The 22,756-nt window shown below is 38.7% G+C and overlaps 1 protein-coding gene across 9 annotated transcripts in view; it reads right to left on the bottom strand.

Moving 5' to 3' along the window:
• Positions 1–22,756, bottom strand: part of adgrb3 (adhesion G protein-coupled receptor B3) — a 418,594-nt gene that overhangs the window by 264,760 nt on the left and 131,078 nt on the right. Inside the window, exon 1 of one of the 9 annotated variants that reach the window (XM_061910392.1) lies at positions 12,593–12,673. The exons of the other annotated variants lie outside the window; for them this stretch is intronic. The gene's annotated coding sequence lies outside the window, so the exon portion shown is untranslated. Of the gene's footprint in view, positions 1–12,592; positions 12,674–22,756 lie in introns of those variants that run through there. 9 annotated transcript variants of the gene reach the window in all.

Genomic DNA, 22,756 nt, shown 5'->3' with positions numbered 1-22,756 from the left:
GCTAACCCGCTGCCGGGCACTAATCAGAGAAGTATATATTCATGTTGTCCGCCACACTCTGACTTCGTTATTTGCAGTAAACAACATGTTACGTTTGGTTATTCCTGTGTTCTCGTTCGTGAGTCCCGTGCTAAGTTTTACCTTAGGTTCCATGTGCAATCAGCATGCATTCTTTTTGTTTGTTTCCTGTCTTTGGTTTATGCTATGATTTATGAGGAATAAATCATATTCTACCTTCATGCTTTCGTCCGGAGTTGCATCCTGGGAGAATAAGCACATTCTAAAATTGTACAAATCATAATGTTGATGTTTTTTTTTGTTATACTTGCGTGTCGCGGTTAATAGTATTCTATCTTTGTTTGTTGTTATATATATTTTCTGAATACATTATGTGATAATGTTCATCAGTCAACTCATTGGTGTTAATGTTCAATCTATTAAGATAAAAAAAAATATCTAAATCAACACTGCAGCCATCAGCGTCAGGTGCGTACACCACTAACCTGCGCTCAATCATTACACCTTCTGCTGCAGCATAAAAAGGGCGAGGGAGGAGCAATCGTGGCAGAAGTAGGCGAGGAAACCAAGGCAACGAAAGACCAAGAGCAAGACGAGCGTGACCCGGACAAAGATGAGCCACCGCAGCGGACGCAGACACCGGACACCGAAAGGTGTGCCGCGACCAGCAGGAAGAGCCCGCGCGCTGGAAAGTGGCGCAACCGAATGGCCAGAGGACGAAAGGTTTATTGAAATAATAAACACAAGTCAAACCTGCTATGATGAGTCATGTATCCAGTGTCACTGCAACCCACACCAGGACGGCTGGAGTTCCGTCACATACATAAGTAGCATCATCTTCAAAGATACAAAGAATTGCTATTTTGACATCTAGTGGACATATTGAGAACAGCAGTTTTTTTCATTCAAAAAATTCCTGCGGGCCGGATCAAACCAGTTCGCGGGCCTGATCCGGCCCTCGGGCCGTACGTTTGACACCCCAAGTCTAATCAAAATGTATGTTTGTTCCTTTTGTATACAACGTTATGTAATATATCAACCCTTTATTGCACAGCTGCTGTCCTCCTGTATAGCTCAGAGCTACCTACGGTTCCTGTCTGACACTAAGCCTTCTGGGTAACATTTAGCAACACGCCGACATTTTTTACATATACTCGTACATTTATTTAACCTTTACTTACCCGGGGTGAAACAATTAAAAAAACAGATTTCCATTTTTAATGCTGACCTAACAAAGAGACTTTCACGTGGTGCTCGCATAGTGATGCGTCTTATGTCACCCCAAGATGCACGAGGACCAGATAGGCAGAAATTGCAGGTAGGATCTTGGTTTAATACAAAAATAAAAGAACACTGGTACAAAACAGACAAAAGAAAGTGCGTGCCTACGCACGGGAAGCTAACGCTAAACGTAGCAATGGAGTCCAAAAGTAACGTGCCGAGCGCACGTAAAGCTAAGGCGAAACTTAGCGCAAGTATAGACATTAGAGGAAATACCAACGTGAGTGTTGCATACGGCAAACAACGAATCAAGACAACTGAGGTCGAAGGCAGGCTTAAATAGGGAAGTAATAAATTATCACAAGTGCGCGTCGATAACAAGGACAGTGCAAAAACTAAGAACAGGAAAAGTCCAAAACGATCGAAAAAACACAAAAGGACTCAAAAATAAAACATGTATGATCCGGGCGGCGGATCATAACAGACGACATTCATACGACAACATTTACATGTGATGATAATCTCGAAATAACAATTACAGCTAAAGATTCCTCTCAACAGTTAGAGAATGTTCTTAATGTGCGGGGTAAATGTGTCGGAACAAAAATATTTTTTTAAGATGGGCAAACACTTTTCAAGTGTAAAACATACACAGAGAACGTCTGCAACTTGTAGACGACAGAGCAAACGGCTGGTGTTTCTTTCTGTAAACATAATTATTATTATAAAACAGTACAGTACTGTGGCAATCACCTCTAAGTATGTGCTTTAGTGTCATCAAGTGTCTGCTTTTAAGCCTGTGTGGTATAAAATGAGTAAAACATCAGTACAGTATTTGCTTCCCAATTTTTGCCCAAACCCTGTGCTTTGGAGGTTAAAGTTACAGGGAAAAACTAAAACAGTAATAAAAAGATTGAATAAAAATCACCAAAATTATTCCCGAGCGCGGCCACCCCTGCTGCTCACCGCTCCCCTCACCTCCCAGGGGGGTGGAACAAGGGGATGGGTTGAATGCAGAGGGTAAATTCACCAGACCTAGTGTGTGTGTGACTATCACTGGTACTTTAAATTAACTTGAACTTTTTAAAACACTCATAAAATCACAAGTTCATTCAATGTTGTTGAAAAAAAAAATAAGCCTCAACTTTTGCCGCTAACTTCCTAGAAGGGCTGCCACAAATTTAGGCAAATTAGACCCCTGGAGGGACAGACAAAGTGATACAGCACATTTATATGCACAAGTCGGTAAAGTTAAAACATGAAGACTAAGCAACACATATTCAAATTCTTAATAGCCCTTTAACATTATAGATTGGTCTGTGAAGCCAATGCAGAACATTTTATTGCTTGTTGTGGTTCCTGCCAACAAATAAAAAAGTCTATTTCTTCATTTAAGCAAGGTTTTTGCCAATAACTGGGACTCCAGTCAGTTTAAAAAGAGACGAGTCATCGTGAGATTCATTGTCAAGAGATGCAAACCAACGGATGGTGCCAGGGAGTGAGTCAAGGATTTTCTTCCTGTCACTCACACACACCATTGACCTAGAAGCAAGGGTGCCCAAACATTTTCCACCGATTATACTGAAAAAAATGAAGGCATTTTGATACATGTTGTGCACTAAAACAAATTCCATTCATTCAGTTTATGCAAAGCTATTTGAAAAAACATAGTTATCTCATCTTTTTTGTTATCTGTGTCAAAGCAAATAGTTGTTCGTGTTATATCTGATACACCTCCTTATTAATTAGGTCAATAAATTCTCCAAACAAGTCAAGGGCCAATTAAAAAAATATATAACATGTTGCATGTTGAAAATGGCCCCTGCCCCTCACTTTGGATACCCCTGATATAGAGAAATGTACCCAGTTAGCTTAGCAAACAACAAATGAGAGGTTATGCTACTAATTTTGAAATAGTTAAGATGTATGCAACTGGTTTTCTTTCCCTAATTATTCGTCAAACTTTTTGGAAGTAACACCTGTCCCTTTTACTCATTATCATACGTGTGTAATTTTCTACATATTATATTATTTATTCATAGATATTAAGTACTGCGCAGTCTTTGATTTCAATAGTTGTCAATAAATTTAATTATATGATATCATATACACACACACACACATATATATATATACACACATATACATACATACATATATATATATACATACATATACATACACACATATATATATATATATATATATACATATATATATATATATATATATATATATATATATATATATATATATATATATATATATATATATATATATATATATATATATACATACATACATATACACACGTATATATATGTTTTTTTTTCCTTTTCAGATAAAGATTGTTTAATTATTCATTATTTGTTTACTTTCTATGGTATATTATTTATCTATTTATTTATTCACTGTTCTGTTACAGAGAACCAGGAAATGGGATAACATGGCAATGGAATGAAATGGTAGCATTCCACCTTTGTCAAACTTTTTGGAAGTAACACCTGTCACTTTTAATCATTATCTATTGTGCGTGATTTTCTACCTATTGTATTATTTATGGATATTAAGTACTGCATATTCCTTGATTTCTAATATATATATATATATATATATATATATATATATATATATATATATATATATATATATATATATATATATATATATATATATATATATATATATATATATATATATACACATATACATATTATACATATGTTTTCTTTTGAGATAAAGGTTATTTATGTATTTATTATTTTTTTACTTCCCAAGGTATATTATTCATAAATTTTTTTCATTGTTCTTTTACAGAGAACAAGGAAATGGGATAACATTGCAATGGAATAAAAAGGGGTAGCGCTAAATAAGCTCTGCTTCTTCCTACTCCTTTTCGAACGTGCTGTAATGAAACAACTTGATATATGAGATACATTACATTGTATATTATGCATGTTCGAAATAAACAAACTTGACACGCCTACGAATCATGTTTTTTTTTTTGTCATGTTTGGTCATGTTATGTTTTGTTTTTTGGACACTCAGTTCGGTTTTTGCACTTCCTGGTTTGTTTTCGTCTCCATGCCAACTCATTGATTTTCACCATGCCCTCAAGTCACGCCCTGGTCCTTAGTTCTCATACCTGCTAATCATTATCACGGTCATTATTTAAGCCATTCTGTTTCTGTCTTTGTCCTGGCAACTTCGTACCTACCTACCTACCTACCGACCTATCTTACCAACATTTCATTGTACCTACCTTCATGCCTTGCTGTTCGTTTTTGACCACGCCACGTAAGTTTTGTATTTATGACTCAGTGCAAGTTTTTGGTTTCATATTCAAGCCACAGCGCAAGTGTTTTTGTTTCACGTTTTTAGTTTACAGCCTTTGTTCTAATCATTTGTTTTTGTAGCCAAGTATTTTTTCTCCACCACTGTGCGCGCCCCTGGTTTGCCTTTTTGTGTAGTTTTGTTAGAATGTCAATAAATATGTACTCATGTTCACGCCTGGCTCGTCCTAAATATTCTCTGCATCGAAGAAATAACCAAAGTCCAAGCCCAAGTTTGACAAAACTGAACTGAACTGAAAATGATGCGAACACAAACCTTGTAGTTTGCATTATTTTCTAGTGTGTGAATTTGTTGAAATGTTAATAGTAGTACATATGCAAATGTATTCATAGTGTTCATTAATATTTGGACACTGTCTCCTTCATTTTCACAAGTATTTGTATGTTTTGTTTTTCCAATGATGATTAAAATGCCACAAACGTACGAGTTACAGTCGTCCCCTGTTTATCACTGTCAATCGGTTCCGGACATGACTGGTACGAATGGATTTCTGTGAAGCACGAATCATTCAATCATAACGACAGCATAAAAAAGCCGGTTTACAAACTTCAAAAATTTGAGAGCCCTCAAGACATGAAAAAAATACCCCTTCACCTTTACACTCCTTTAATCTAATTTAGTAAAGCTGGCTGAGACTTAGCCTATCAGTGACCATTAATACTGAACAGTGCACTCGGATTGGTTTGGCCTCAGCTATATTACTGCAATATTGGCGTTTTTAGTTTATTAATTTTTTTAATGTTTGAAAATGCTCAATACTTAGACCAAAAAAATCGTAAAATATGCTTTTGAAAAATTTGTGGGGTTGAAGCCACAATATTTGATGCGTGATGTAGCAAGTATTAGTATGTCAAACATGTACACACTATACATGTACATACTTTTCAAAAAGAAAGCAATAAAAGAGACTTTCAACAGTTTAAACTATCTTTTAACTTTTTACTGCCTTTTATCTAACAAATTGCTCTTAAGATCATTTGTATTTGCTTTTTCTATTTGCATGCATATAAATGATAAATGGGTTGTACTTGTATAGCGCTTTTCTACCTTCAAGGTACTCAAAGCGCTTTGACATTACTTCCACATTTACCCATTCACACACTGATGGAGGGAGCTGCCATGCAAGGCGCCAACCAGCACCCATCAGGAGCAAGGGTGAAGTGTCTTGCTCAGGACACAACGAACGTGACGAGGTTGGTACTAGGTAGGATTTGAACCAGAGACCCTCGGGTTGCGCACGGCCACTCTCCCACTGCGCCACGCCGTCCCATGTGTACATACATTATATTGCCAAAAGTATTTGGCCATCTACCTTGACTCACATATGAATTTGAAGTGCCATCCCATTACTAACTCAATGATTGATTGAAACTTGTATTAGTAGATTGCACAGTTCAGTACATATTCTGTACAATTGACCACTAAATGGTAACACCCGAATAAGTTTTTCAACTTGTTTAAGTCGGGGTCCACGTTAATCAATTAATGGTTCATCATATGGTTCAATATGATGTTGGTCCACATTTTGCAGCTATTACAGCTTAAACTCTTCTGGGAAGGCTCTCCACAAAGTTGCAGCGGAGTGTGTTTATAGGAACTTTCGACCATTCTTCCAAAAGCGCATTGGTGAGGTCACACTCTAATGTTGGCCTGGCTCTCAGTCTCCGTTCTAATTCATCCCAAAGGTTCTATCGGGTTTAGGGAAGGACTATGTGCAGGCCAGTCAAGTTCATCAACAGCAGACTCTGTCATCCATATCTTTATAGACCTTGCTTTGTGCACTGGTGCACAGTCATGTTGGATGAGGAAGGGGCCTGCTCCAAACTGTTCCCACAAGGTTGGGAGCATGGAATTGTCCAAAATGTTTTGGTATCCTGGAGCATTCAAACTTCATTTCACTGGAACTGAATGGCCAAGCCCAACTCCTGATAATCAACCCCACACTATAATTCCTCCACCAAATTTCACACTCGGCACAATGCAATCCGAAATGTACTGTTATCCTGGCAAACACCAAACCCAGAATCTTCCATCAGCTTGCCAGATGGAAAAGTGTGATCCATCACTCCAGAGAACGTGCCTTCACTGCTCTAGAGTCCAGTGGCGACATGCTTTACACCACTGGATTTGGAGATGTATGGCTTAGAATAGAGCTGCTCGGCCATGGAAACCCATTCCATGAAGCTCTCTGCGTACTGCACGTGGGCTAATTGGAAGGTCACATGAAGTTCCGAGCTCTGTAGCAACTGACTGTGCAGAAAGTCGCCGACCTTATTGCACTATGCGCTTCAGCATCCGCTGACCCCTCCCTTTACGTGGCCTACCACTTGGTGGCTGAGTTGCTGTTGTTCCCAAACTCTTCAATTTTCTTACAATAAAGCCGACTGTTGACTTTGGAATATTTAGGAGCGAGGACATTTCACGACTGGATTTGTTGCACAGGTGGCATCCCATGACAGTTCCACGCTTGAAATCACTGAGCTCTTGAGCGCGGCCCATTCTTTCACCAAATGTTTGTAGAAACAGTCTCCATGTCTAAGTGCTTGATTTTATACACCTGTGGCCGGTGTGATAGCAAAATTACTTGTACTCGTTTTAATTGAAGATGTTCTTTGAACGGGTCGCCAAAAGTTGTTTATTGGGCTCAGGAATGTGACACTTAGCAAGAGATCTATTATCTGATCAAGCTCTATCTCCTGTGTCTTTGATGTGACATGTGGACTATAGTTGACGTGGGCATGTGTTTTCCTTCTTCCTTACCCCCAACAGAGCTAAATTGTTCCCCTTTCCTGAGTGACCCCCCCTCCTCTGGGCAAATGACACCCCCTCCCCTTCACAGAACTTTGGGTATTCATTCCACTGGTGTACTGTATGTAAATGAGCATGGAGGGTGGGACTTCTGAGAATGTATAATTGTCATGTCAAATTCTAAAGGAGGGAGAACAAGCTGGAACGAACGGATGTGTCGTTCTGGTTTGGTCTCGCTTTGCAAAGCTTGTTATTATTTGTTTGTTACTTTAATAATTCATTTTAAAGCTATTTGTCACTAAAGGATCGTCTTTAAGAAATTTCCACGACACCGGGCGGAGTATTTAGGACACGTGATTCTCATCATTTGGATGGGTGGCCAAATACTTTTGTCAATATAGTGTATGTGAGTATGTATGTACTGTATGTATATATATATATATGTGTGTGTCCTTTGCCTGTGTTTCCTTGTGATGTACAGCCCTTTGTTTTTAAACTGTGGTTGTTTTTAACAGGCTTTACAAATAAAGTTGGTTTGTGATAGGCTCCAGCACCCCCACGACACCAAAAAGGATAAGCGGTAGGAAATTGATGGATGGATGCTATGGTATGGTAAAGGAGAAACAGCATCTATATTTGATCTAATTCTGTAGCTGAACCTTGATGGTGCTAAAACATTTTTTCTCCGACTTGTTTAATACGAAGCCTGCCAATTAAACATTAGGAGACAGTAGACAGGACTCATTATATGACTTACTCAATAATTCACCGCAAACGAGCCGGTTCGGTTCCTTTCAATGCGTTTTAATGACACGTCACGGCCAACTGTGCTTACAGGATGTAATTAGTGACCTCTGACGTGGTCAAAGTCCGACTGCTTCTTCTCTGTTCCTGATCACACGACAGCGACGCTTCTTTACTCCGACTTCATCCAATGACACGCACACAGGAGGCGACGTCCGTAGGGAATCTCGCAAAAAGCCAAATCAGCGGGAGATTTTCCTTCATTATCGTTTCCCTGCAATGTCAAGCTTCGCAATGTGGCTGCAGCTTCACCGCCAACTTTTTTTTTCCCCCCCTCCTCCTCAACTTTTCTTTTGTTCTTTCTTGGGAGACATCTGAACAAATGATACCGCCAGCACCACCCTATTAAGAAAGAGTTAGAGCTTGGGCGCCTTGATTAAAATGCTGTTCATTTTCCTTTCCTTTCTAACTGTCACTGTGGCGTCAAGTAAGTTTTGATGGCGGACCACTTTGAAATCTTATAAGGAGTTTTTGAACCAGAAAGCGCAAGCGGAATGAACTGTTTGATGACGAAGTGCAGGTGGGCGCTCTCAGCCTTCTGTCGTTTTGCAATCAAAAACCAAAATAATGTGGCTGTTTGGAACGCTTTGCATGCGTACAACCAGCGTAAAAAAATATTTGCTATCAAAAGTTGTTTGTTGTTACGGTTATTGCAGTCAATCTGGTTCAACCCTTTGTATGGATCGCCTTTAATTATTATGCATTTGTCATAAGGGTCTTTACATATTAAATGTTGTTATAAGTAATACAATCAAATCATAGGGCTCAGCCTGAAAAAGTTGGAATTTTTATGGGTGCGTCCATTATTCAGATTTTTTCAGGTTTTTTCAAGTAGTGTTGTCCCAATGCCAATTTTTGGTACCAGTACCAAAATTATTTCCGTATTTTTCGTTACTTTTTTAAATAAAGGGGACCAAAAAAAATTGCATTGCTAGCTTTATTTTAAATAAAAATCTTACAGTACAATAAACATATGTTTCTTATTGCAAGTTTGTCCTTAAATAAAATAGATAACATACACGACAACTTGTATTTTAGTAGTAAGTAAGCAAACAAAGGCTCATAATTTAATCTGCTGACATATACAGTAACATATTGTGTCAATTTCCATTCTATTATTGTGTCAACATTATAAAGGACAAGTGGTAAAAAAGGAATTATTAATATACTTGTTCATTTACTGTTAATATCTGCTTACTTTCTCTTGTAACATTTTCTATCTACACTTCTTTTCAAATGTAATAATCACTTATTCTTCTGTTGTTTGATACTTTACATTAGTTTTGGATGAAACCACAAATTTGGATACCAATCCGATACCAAGAAGTTACAAGATCATACGTTGGTCATATTTAAAGTCCTCATATGTCCAGTGACATATTTCCTGAGTTTGTAAACACGATATAAAAAAAAAAAAAAAAATTAAAGATGTTTGGATGATAAAAAATATCGATGAAATCATAGTAGTATCGACTAGATACGCCCCTGTACTTGGTATCATTACAGTGGATGTTATGTGTAGATCCACCAATTATAGTTTGTTTACATTTTGGAGGACCGGTACTTTTCAGAGTATAGTACCGAAAATGATTCATTAGTATCACGGTACTATACTAATACCGGTATACCGTACAACCCTACTTTCAACACATGGCAAACATCTTCTGGAGTTAGACAGTATACAGTTATAGTGGTTGAAATTGTGGTTTCAATTTAGGGCCTGTTATACTTAAGGTGAATTTGATACATATGTATGTATGTATGTATGTATGTATATATACATATACAAACACACATACATATACATACATACATATATATATATATATATATATATATATATACATATATATACATATACGTGTGTGTGTGTGTGTGTGTGTATATATATGTATGTCCATCCATCCATTTTCTACTGCTTATTCCCTTTGGGGTCGCGGGGGCCGCTGGTGCCTATCTCAGCTACAATCGGGCGGAAGGCACCTCATCGCAGGGCCAACACAGATGGACGGATAACATTCACACTCACATTCACACACTAAGGCCAATTCAGTGTTGCCAATCAACCAAACCCAAACTGCATGTCTTTGGAAGTGGGAGGAAGCTGAAGTACTCGGAGGGAACCCACGCAGTCACGGGGAGGACATGCAAACTCCACACAGAAAGATCTCCAGCCCGGGATTGAACCCAGGACTACTCAGGACCTTCGTATTGTGAGGCAGACGCACTAACCCCTCCGACAGACATACATACATACATACATATATACATATATATATATATATATATACATATATATATATATATATACATATATATATATATATATATACATATATGTGTATATATATATATATATATACATATATATATATATATACATATATATATATATATACATATATATATATATATACATATACACATATATATACACATATATACACACATATATACACATATATATACACATATATACACATATATATATATATATATATATATATATATATATATATATATATATATATATATATATATATATATATATATATATATATATATATATATATATATATATATATACATATATGTATATATATATATATATATATATATATATATATATATATACATATATGTATATATATATATATATATATACATATATGTATATATATATATATATATATATACATATATATATATATATATACATATATATACATATATATATATATATACATATATATATATATATACATATATATACATATATATACATATATACATATATATACATATATATACATATATATACATATATACATATATACATATATATACATATATATATATATATATATATATATATATATATATATATATATATATATATATATATATATATATATATATATATATATATACACACACACACTGTATTTTTAGGACTATAAGTCTCAGTTTTTTTCATAGTTTGGCGGGGGGTCCGACTTATACTCAGGAGCGACTTATGTGTGAAATTTTTAACACATTACCGTAAAATATCAAATAATATTATTTAGCTCATTCACGTAAGAGACTAAACGTATAAGATTTCATCGGATTTAGCTATTAAAAGTGACAGATTGTTGGTAAACGTATAGCATGTTCTATATGATTTAGTTATTTGAATGACTCTTACCATAAAATGTTACGTTAACATACCACGCACCTTCTCAGTTGGTTATTTATGCGTCATATAACGTACACTTATTCAGCCTGTTGTTCACTACTTTTTATTTTAAATTGCCTTTCAAATGTGTATTCTTGGTGTTGGGTTTTATCAAATAAATTTCCCCCAAAAATGCGACTTATACTCCAGTGCGACTAATATATGTTTTATTCCTTCTTTATTATGAATTTTCGGCAGGTGCGACTTATACTCCGAAAAGTACGGTATATATATATATATATATATATATATATATATATATATATATATATATATATATATGTGTGTGTGTGTGTGTGTGTTAATTTTTTTCCGTATTGGCCCTCTGAATGGGGGTCGTCACTCAGCATGAAAGGAATTACTCTCTGTGCACTTTTTGCTTGTTTTATTGGGTACTATTGCAGCAACAGTAGCAGCAGCAGCAGCAGTAGGTAATAACCTCAAATTAAACATGAACATAAATCAATGTATCTATCTTGAATCATCATAAAGTAAATAATAGACATGAATTAATCAACTGAACCATATTGTTGTCAACCATCCATCCATCCATCCATTTTCTACCGCTTATTCCCTTTCGGGGTCGCGGGGGGCGCTGGCGCCTATCTCAGCTACAATCGGGCGGAAGGCGGGGTACACCATGATATGACATATTATCAATCACTGTGATTTTATCCTAACTTATTATTTTAGCATTACATGTTATCATCATCATTAATTTATGTCATATAATGTTTTAAATGTGATCAGAATTATTTATAATGTCGCCATGATTCATGGACAAGCAAACTAAAAAAAAACATTAAACACAGGCGCTCGGTTTGAGCCACATATAAGCAGTACTACATTAAAAAACTACAAATCCCATGAGCCAAACCTGGAAGTGAAGTGCCGGTATTTTCAAACTCAAGCCGTACCGAAGAATAAACCTTCGAACACTCAAATTCAGCCGGACACACACAACGTGACAACATTCTAATACAACAGATTTCAATCCGCACATTACTGTGGTTGTACTCTTTAACTTTAATAAATCTGCCGACGTCGTTCAAAAGATAAAATAGTGCGTGTTTGCTCTGGCTGTCAAACAGCCAGCCAGCCTCACAACAAGCGCCGCGGACTTAGCGAACACACAACAAACAAAAACGAAAGGAAGCGAGTAAGCATGGAATTTAAACAATAGTTCAGCTGATCTAACCAAGAAAAGCGGACATAGCAAAATGATCTTACCAGTGGGGTATGCTGGTGACGAAGTACGCTGTTTTTTACCAAACGAACAATGACGCCATTTTTAAAGATACCCAAGTAGTCACCTGACAGTGGTAGCCACGCCCATCTTAAAATCCCAGGCAAGTCCGCTATAAATACATATTAGAGATGCGCGGTACCCCACCTTCCGCCCGATTGTAGCTGAGATAGGCGCCAGCGCCCCCCCGCTACTCCAAAAAAGGGAATAAGCGGTAGGAAATTGATGGATGGATGGGGTTTTCGGCCTCCTCCGCGGAGTCCGCGGGTCGGGCGGGTGACATGACGACAAAATAGATTTTAAAAAGGTTCGGGCGGATGGCGGGTGAACCATTCGGAAATATTTAATATACATAGTTCAGGGATCGGTAACCTTTACCATTCAAAAAGCAATTTTGACCCGTGTCACAAAGTAAAGAGGACAATAGGAGCCCCAAACATTCTCGCGAAAATCTGCTGACGTGCAACCCGATAATAAGAATAAGGGCGTGCTATGAAGCCATTGCCTATGACGTTTTCTAAATGTACAAACTGCTTGCCGATACAGTAACAAGTTGTATGTGGCTTCCACAGACACATGCACACGACTGCCAGGCATACTGGGTGATGCAGAGTACACTGATGGTTGTGATATAAACAACTCTAACACTCTTAGTAATATGCGCCACGCTGTGAAGTCACACCAAACAAGAATGACAAACACATTTCGGGAGAACATCCTCACAGTAACACAACATAAACACAACACAACAAATACCCAGAATCCTTTGCATCCATGACTGTTCCTGACTATATTATACACCCCTCTAGCACCAACCCCCCCACCCCTCCGTGTGTCGGTAAGGTGGGCGGGGTTTGGGGCACGGGCGGTGTAAAATATAGTCAGGAAGAGTCATGGATGCAAAATGATTCTGGGTATTTGTTGCGTTGCGTTTATGTTGTGTTACTTTGAGGATGTTCTCACAGTTTGTCATTCTTGTTTGGTGTGGCTTCACAGTGTGGCGCATATTACTAAGAGTGTTAAAGTTGTTTATATCACAGCCATCAGTGTACTCTGTATCACCCAGTACGCCTTTCATGCTTGTACGTGTATCTGCGGAAGCTGCTTGCAATATGTTGCTGGACTGGCAAGTAGTTTGTATATGTTGTAGAAGAAGTGAAAGGCAATGACTTCGAAGCAACCCCTTATTCTCGTTATCTGAATGAGCACCAGTAAATATATGTGAGAATGGTTGCGGCTCCCATTATCTTCTTTACTCCGTGAACCTGGTCAAAACAGCTCTTTAAGTGGTAAAGATTGCCGACCCTTGATATATAACAGCGGGCGGTTGCGGTGTTCTGCGATGAGGTGGCGACTTGTCCAGGGTGTACGACGCCTTCCGCCCGATTGTAGCTGAGATAGGCGCCAGCACCCCCCGCGACCCCAAAAGGGAATAAGCGGTAGATAATGGATGGATGAACGGTTGCGGTGTTGATAAAATATTGGTTCGGGTGGATGGCAGGTGGATGACAACTTTAGTGATGCGGTTGCGGATGATATAATTGCCTATCTGCGCATCTCTAATACATATACACATAACAAATACACATAGTAAATCCAACAACATGTGTGTGTGTGTAAGAATGTGTATATATATATATATATAAATATATATATATATATATATATATATATATATATATATATATATGATGTTGAGTCAGGCTTCACGGTGGAAGAGGGGTTAGTGCGTCTGCCTCACAATACAAAGTTCCTGCAGTCCTGGGTTCAAATCCAGGCTTGGGATCTTTCTGTGTGGAGTTTGCATGTTCTCCCCGTGAATGCGTGGGTTCCCTCCGGGTACTCCGGCTTCCTCCCACTTCCAAAGACATGCACCTGGGGATAGGTTGATTGGCAACACTAAATTGGACCTAGTGTGTGAATGTGAGTGTTAATGTTGTCTGTCTATCTGTGTTGGCCCTGCGATGAGGTAGCGACTTGTCCAGGGGGTACCCCGCCTTCCGCCCGATTGTAGCTGAGATAGGCGCCAGCGCCCCCCGCGACCCCAAAAGGGAATAAGCGGTAGAAATGGATGGATGGGATGTTGAGTCACAGGAACAGAGACAGGAACAAAGAGCAGAGATAGACAAAGAAAAAGTCAAAATGATTGGCAAGTTAAGTATGGAAGCCCTGGCCGGCCAGTCACTCTCTCCATGAGACCAATGTTATTTCCATCTACTTTCCCTGTGAGTTGAGATAACCTCATCACCGGAAAACCTATAAATACCAGCAACGGTGTTGCCAAGTTTGCTTTTTACCAGCGAATTTGGGGCTTGTTTTTTTCTAAAGTGACTCACGCGTTACGTTTTTTTGCGGTTGCTTATTTGGGCTTGCTTTTCTGTCCCAACAATAGAGCCAAACAAGACTGCAACTGGGGGTAGTTTGTCTTTTCTACACAACGATCAACTTGACCCGTCACCGAACCCAAGTACGCAAATGATGCATTTACAACTACGAAGGAGCCCGAACTGACGGAGAAGCTCCTGACAAGACAGAAGGAGAGTAGGCGTGGCAGTTAGCGTGGCAAATCAAAATGTCATTTTAAAATAAAGGGACAACAAAATAACACATTTAGCATCCCAGGCAGTTTCTCTGATAATCAATCCCCCCCCCCCCAAAAAAAATATGTGAATAATTAGCAATCATGCACTATAGCGCTTGTCTCAAAGTCGGTGAACCGTCACATCATGCCGTGACTTATTTTGAGTTTTTGCTGTTTTCCTGTGTGTTGCGTTTTAGTTCTTGTCTTGCGCTCCTATTTGAATGGCTTTTTCTCTTTTTTTGGGGTATTTTCCTGTAGCAGTTTCATGTTTTCCTTTGAGTGATATGTCCCGCATCTACTTTGTTTTAACAATCAAAAATATTTTAGTTGTTTGTATCCTTTTTTGTGGGGATATTGTTGATTGTCATGTCATGTTCGGAAGTACTTTGTGGACGCCGTCTTTGCTCCTCAGTAAGTTTTTGCTGTCGTCCAACATTCTGTTTTTGTTTACTTTGCAGCCAGTTCAGTTTTAGTTTTGTTCTGCATAGCCGTCCCTGAGCTTCAATGCCTTTTCTTAGGGGCACTCACCTTTTGTTTATTTTTGGTTTAAGCATTTGACACCTTTTTACCTGCATGCTGCCTCCCGCTGTTTCCGACTTCTATAAAGCAATTAGCTACCGGCTGCCACCTACTGATATGGAATAGTATTACACGGTTACTCTTCCGAATTCTAGACAGCACCGACAATCAGCTACAACACATCATTTGCAGACTATAATTAATGGTTTGCAAAAAATATTTTTAACCTAATGAAATTAGATAATCTCCCACAGCACTTTAGACTGTATCTCACGGCACACTAGTATGCTGCGGCACAGTGGTTGAAAAACACTGGTCTAGGTTGCGGTCCTATAGTGCAGAAAGGGTCGTACTGATTATAATGTGCTGCATGTTCATCAACGTTTAAAAACAGCACAAGTTGGAGAGCAGGAAAAAAAATACATGTGAGGGAAATGAGTGTCTCCATAGTGACAGGCAAAATCCTAATCTAAATCAGGTGGTCTGCATCCCTTTTTCACTTGTTATCCATTAATATGTCAACATGCCTTACAAGTTAGGTTTCTGGTCTTTGAGAGTCTCTGTAGATTAATCCGGTAATGAGGAACACGCGTGCCTCACTATGAGCGATCAATACACAAATAAGGCCACACAATCCCATGAGGATGTATGTTTAGTGTGTGTGTGTGTGTATGTGTGTGTGTGATGTGCTTTTTCCTCCAGCTTTTAAGGCCGGTGCCTTCTATGTATTCAGCAGAATCAATGCGAAAGTAAGGGGAGGGCAAAGTGTGGCTTCAATCAGAACAAGAACGCTTTTGTTTGCTACCTCACTGAGCTTCAGCACCATGCTGCAGTGTCTGCTACATTTTGCCCCCGTCCAGGAAAATAACTGATCATCATCGTCAAGCGAACACTTTTCCCCTTTTTTTCCCGCTCGGGCGACAATCGAAATGCGGCACACGGAGGATTAAAACACAGCCTAACGTGAGAATCGACCACCGACTTTATCTGCTTCCTTAAGTCCTTTCAATCCATTAAGACGGGAAGGGAGCCTTTCTCGGAGTAGTTTTGGAGTATCCCCACATCACTTGAAAATTAAATCTAAAGAAGCAGAGAAGGGGGGGTCATCTTGTGCTTGTTACCAAGCAACCATGCAGTCAAAAATGTGCACACATTTCTGTCCATATCAAAGGCAGGGTGTGTGGAGTGTGTGTGTGTGTGTGTGTGTGTGTTGGGGTGGTGGCCCCATGTCTGTAGAAAGCCTTCTCTGTAAAAAAGCTGGTTAAAAGGCCAAACAATGCGAGCGTGGACAGCAAATCACGCCTAAGTGGAGTGTTGGAAATTCCTTTAATGAGAGCCGGGCTCATTTAGAGACATTAACGAAACGCCCAAGTTGATCTGACTGGAATGATGATACAGTCGGCTAATGCAATTTTTGCAGGATATTTTAAAGTGGAAGAAATGTAGGTGGGTGGTATTTTTGCTCACTTTAAATTTACCAAAGAGGTTGTGTTGTTTTTGAGAAGGTTGATTAGAAGATATACATGTGGTATCATTTGGCGAGAGCCCTCACGATAGTGTCATCCGAAAATGAGCTAAATAAAAAAACAGCTAAAATCGATCAATCAATCAATGTTTATTTATATAGCCCTAAATCGCAAGTGCCTCAAAGGGCTGCAGAAACCACAACGGCATCCTCGGTAGGGCCCACATAAGGGCAAGGAAAAACTCACCCCAGTGGGACGTCGACCATGATGACTATGAGAAACCTTGGAGAGGACCACATAACCCCCCCCTCCCCGCCGGGACCGAAAGCAATGGATGTCGAGCGGACCTTACATGATATTGTGAAAGTCCATAGTGGATCTAATGTAACCGTGGGAATCAAGTCCAAAGTGGATCCAATATAGTAGCGAGAGTCCCATCCAAAGTGGAGCCAGCAGGAAACCATCCCAAGCGGAGGCGGATGAGCAGCGGTTCAAAATGCCTTTCGTTTTAAAATGTGGTTGACGTAAGCCATTTTATATAGTGCAAACTGCAATATTAAATCAGATTTCATTCTGATCTAATACATATTTGGCAGCAATTTAATTTAATCAAATGTAATTCTAAACTGTCATGACGTGGACTTGGGTGTGGTTTGTTTTCCCCTGGTACAAAGCGAATGGACCGGACACGACGTGAAGGTAATGACATATTAATTTTATTCAAAAAAAGGAACAAACGAAAAGCGCTCACGGAGGAGGTATAAAAACTTGACTATGAAAACAAAAAACTAGCACTATGGCATGAATAACAAAAAAATTACTTTGAACGAGATATGGGCTTGGATCATCGGCATAGAGCAAGGGTGCGTAGAGGGTGGTCAAGGGTGATGTCGCCTGGCTGACTACCTGGCAACTGTGGCTTAAATTATACTGTGGTGACTGAACAGGTGCGTGAGTCAAAACAAATCAGGTGCGTGACATGACAGGGGAAACTAATGGGTAACCATGGAAACAAGACAAGGGAGTGAAAAAGCAGGATGTAAAAAGAGTCCAAAACCCAAACAGGACATAACTCAAACAAAACGTGACATAAACCTATTCGTATGTCTACATTACTTATGTATTGGTGTACGCTTGAATGCAGGGGTCCCCAAACTATGACCCCCAAATCCGGACTGCAGCAAGTCCCAAATAAAAAATAAAAACAACTGTTTTAGATATATTTTTAATTCTTCTTCTTTTTTTTTGTAATGCTGTCCTTTCTAATACATTTCTGCCACGTTTTGCTCTTGTTAAAAGATCTGGCCCACGTGAAGTCCCAAGTTAAAGGAAAAAAAAAGTGTTTTCTGTAGTTATAGCCACACTATGGACTGGACTCTCACTATTATGTTAGATCCACTATGGACTGGACTCTCACATTATGCTAGATCCACTCGACGTCCATTGCATCGGTCTCCTCTGGGTTGAGTTTTTCCTTGCCCTGATGTGCGATCTGAACCGATGATGTCGTTGTGGCTTGTGCAGCCCTTTGAGACACTTGTGATTTGGGGCTATATAAATAAACATTGATTGATTGAGTGATAGTTTCATGACTATTTACATTGTAAATCGTCACTGAAGGCATCAACACTATAAATAAACACATGTGGACCTATGTACCTAACAAAAAAAAGGGTGAACTAACTGAAAACATGTTGTAGTTACTTCAAAATAGCCACCCTTTGCTCTGATTACTACTTTTTTGACGCTTGCCATTCTCTCGATGAGCTTCAAGAAGTAGTCACCTGAAATGGCTTTCACTTCACAGGTGCGCCTTATCAGGTTTGATTAGTGGAATTCTTTGCTTTATGAATGGGGTTGGAACCATCAGTTGTGTTGTGAATGAGAAGGTGTGTCCAAATTATTGGCCTGTTTTATGTATATATATATATATATATATATATATATATATATATATATATATATATATATATATATATATATATATATATATATATATATAAAAAGAGAAACCATTTATTATATATCATCCAGACCTGTCATCCCTCAACAAGTGCAGTGAAATCATATCAACATGCCGTCAGAGGCGGAAACACCTTCAAGGTAACACATGAGCCAATCACCACGCCCTACGCCTGCCTGTACCCACCCACTCTGTGCCCTATATAAACCATTGTATGTGAATGCTTCCATTAAAATCTCCTGATGATTGAGGAACCCCTCATGAAACAGTTCTGTAGAGATGAAGCAGTCTTGTGATTTTTCCCACACATACATATTGCGCCTTACCATGGTATCGAGCACTATCATCTGGATAATCCAATCAAGACATATATATATATATATATATATATATATATATATACACATCTAAGGCAGATCGTACTAAAAAGGGAGATATATAACATAGGGCTCATTTAGAGTGTGACGACAAGATTTACGTGGTCGTTCTCCCGGGAATGCAGACGGACTACTCCAGACAAGGTGTGCAGGGAAAAACATGATTTATTTCTCAAAATCAAAGTATTACAAAAAACAGAAAATAAGCCGACAGAGCAACGTGCCTGATTGCCCTCAAAGCTAAAGCAAATACTTAGCATAGACTGTGGCAAGGACAACTTAATAGCTGTGGCATGAACAAAGAAAACTTACGTGACTGTTGCATACAGCAAACAATGACACCAGGCTGAGCGTGGCGAGCAAGGTGAAGAAATAATGGCGAAGTTGGTAGAGTGGCTGTGCCAGTAATCAGAGGGTTACTGGTTCAATCCCCACCTTCTACCATCCTAGTCACAACCGTTGTGTCCTTGGGGTAGACCAGGGATGTCAAACCCAAATACAGAGTGGGGCAAAATTTTAAACTGAACAAAGCCGCGGGCCAAGGTTGAACAAATTAACCTTTTAATAGCGACCCAAACAAGTTTTGCATTGAATATTGAACAAGCGAGACTTATATAACTTTATAGTGACATGCAAAATCGAGTTTCAAATAATATTAATAATTTAAAAATAGCAATGGCATATCAATCCAATCCAATCTAATCCACTTTATTTATACAGCACATTTAAACAACAACGTTTCCAAAGTGCTGCACAGCCATGTTAAAAACAATTGTAAAAAATAAATAAATAAATAAATAAATACAATAAAATTTAAAAAAAAGTATATATATATATATATATATATATATTATGCTCCACCAATGACTGAATAAAAAAAATAAATAAATGAATATAAAACCAATAAAAACTATATAAAAACAAATATGATTAAAAACTATTTTAAAGGGTAAAATCAATTAAAACAGTAAAATAGAAATCAAAGTGTATAAAAAACACAGAGGACAACAGAGAACAGAGGACCACACAACTCACGTAGTGTTAAAAGTCAAATCGAATTTAAAGAGAAATTGAATGCCTGTTTTCTATTTGCAGCCTTCTCAGGTAAATATCAAAATAAACTTTTCCCACAGGCTAATAATACATTTTTATATTGTAGCGTCCAGGAAGAGGTAGTGCTGCAAGGGTTTCTGTTGTGTTTATGTTGTGTTACAGTGCGGATGTTCTCCCGAAATTTGCTTGTCATTCTCGTTTAGTGTTGGTTCACAGTGTGGCGCATATTTGTAACAGTCTTAAAGTTGTTTATACGGGCACCCTCATTGTGACCTGTATGGCTGTTGACCAAGCTTGCATTGCATTAGCGTGTGTGTGTGTGTGGAAAAGCCACATATATCATGTGACTAGGCCGGCACGCTGTTTCTACGTAGGAAAAGCGGACGTGACGAAAGTTTTAGAGGACGCTTGAGGCAGTGCCTTTAAGGCACGCCCCCAATATTGTTGTCCAGGTGGGAATCAGGAGAAATTTGGGAGAATGGTTGCCCCCTGTGATTTTCGTGAGGGGCACTGAAATTTGGGAGTCTCCTTGGAAAATCGGAGGGGGGACGGGGGGGACGGGTTTAGCAAGTATGAGTATTAGCGGTGAATGCGGTGTTACAGCGCCACCGCCGCTGTATAATACCGGCGGGCCAGCTCTAATGTTAATTTGATATTTCCTCAAGGGCCAAATGAAAATACATGATGGGCCAAATTTGGCCCGCGGGCCAGAGTTTGACACCCATGGGGTAGACACTTCACTCTTGCTCCTGATGTGTCTTAGTGAGCGCCTTGCATGGCAGCTCCCGCCGTCAGTGTGTGAATGTGTGTGTGAATGGACAAATGTGGAAATACTGTCAAAGCGCTTTGGGCTCCTTAAAAGGGGTAGAAAAGCGTTATACAAATACAACCCATTTACCATTACTCTCTGATTGGTGGTTGACAGCAGCTGAGCGTGGGACCACTAACCAGAGGCAGGTGAACCCATATAATCCCCATGGTGACCAAAATAAACCCAGGAGTGCACAAACAGGAACTAGGAGAGTCCAAAACTAACAGAACATAACAAAACATGATCCGGGCCACGGATCATGACATGGAGACATTAACGAAACGCCCAAATTGATGTGACTGGAATGCTGATACAGTCTGCTGATGCAAATTTTTGCAGTGTTTCAAAGGGGGAAAAAAATAGGTGGGAGGTATTTTTGCTCACTTTAAATTTAGGTTTGGATTTCATTGACAAGGCTGACTAGAAGATATTACATTTGGTATAATTTGTAACACTTGGCGAGAGCCCACACAATCATTTCATCCAATAATTAGCTAATTAAAAACAGCTAAAATACCTTTTATTTTTAAAATGTGATTGACTATCCATTTTTTGTACATGCTTGCAAGCTACAATATTAAATCAGATTTCATCCTGTTGTATTAAATATTTGGCAGCAATTTAATATAATGAAATGTAATTATAAACCTATTCGTATGCCTACATTACTTATGTATTGGATGTACGCTTTAAAGCAGGGGTCCCCAAACTACGGCCCGCGGGAAGGATACGACCCCAAAATCCAGCCTTCAGGATGTCCCAAGTTAAAAAAAAAAAAATAATAGTATTTTTTTTTATTATTATTATAATTAGTATTATTATTTTAATTATGTCCTTTTCAATACATGTCCTACCACTTGTTTTTTTGTTACAAAATATGTCCCGCGCGAATTAGCAAAACAATATCTGCTGATTATCAGAATGCCAAACAATATAAGAGGGAGAACATGAAAATATAATATTTCAGCACACAGAATGTGATGAATGTGATTCATCAATATCAAAACTGATCTGCGGGCGGTATTTTCCGTCTTTATTTTGCATGTTTGAGAGTTATGTACAGACCGACACAAATGTCAGCGAGAGAGGGGGAGATTGCGTGGCAGGGCACGCTGGGACGGATAATTCTTCATCCTCTGTATGTGTGTCAACATATTTGGACTGATATTAATGAAAACATGTATATAAGACATATCGTCTATTTAGCGATATCAAGACTCAAGGGGCTGATTAAAATTAATTGATGTGTTTTGGTGGCTACTAGTTTTCTGTCTATCTGTGTTGGCCCTGCGATGAGGTGGCGACTTGTCCAGGGTGTACCCGCCTTCCGCCCGATTGTAGCTGAGATAGGCGCCAGCGCCCCCCCGCGACCCCAGAA

This window comes from Nerophis ophidion, linkage group LG09, assembly GCF_033978795.1.
Source record: "Nerophis ophidion isolate RoL-2023_Sa linkage group LG09, RoL_Noph_v1.0, whole genome shotgun sequence".
NCBI lineage: Eukaryota > Metazoa > Chordata > Actinopteri > Syngnathiformes > Syngnathidae > Nerophis > Nerophis ophidion.
The sequence above is the reverse complement of the archived record's forward strand: the minus strand, read 5'-3'. Positions and strand labels throughout refer to the sequence as shown.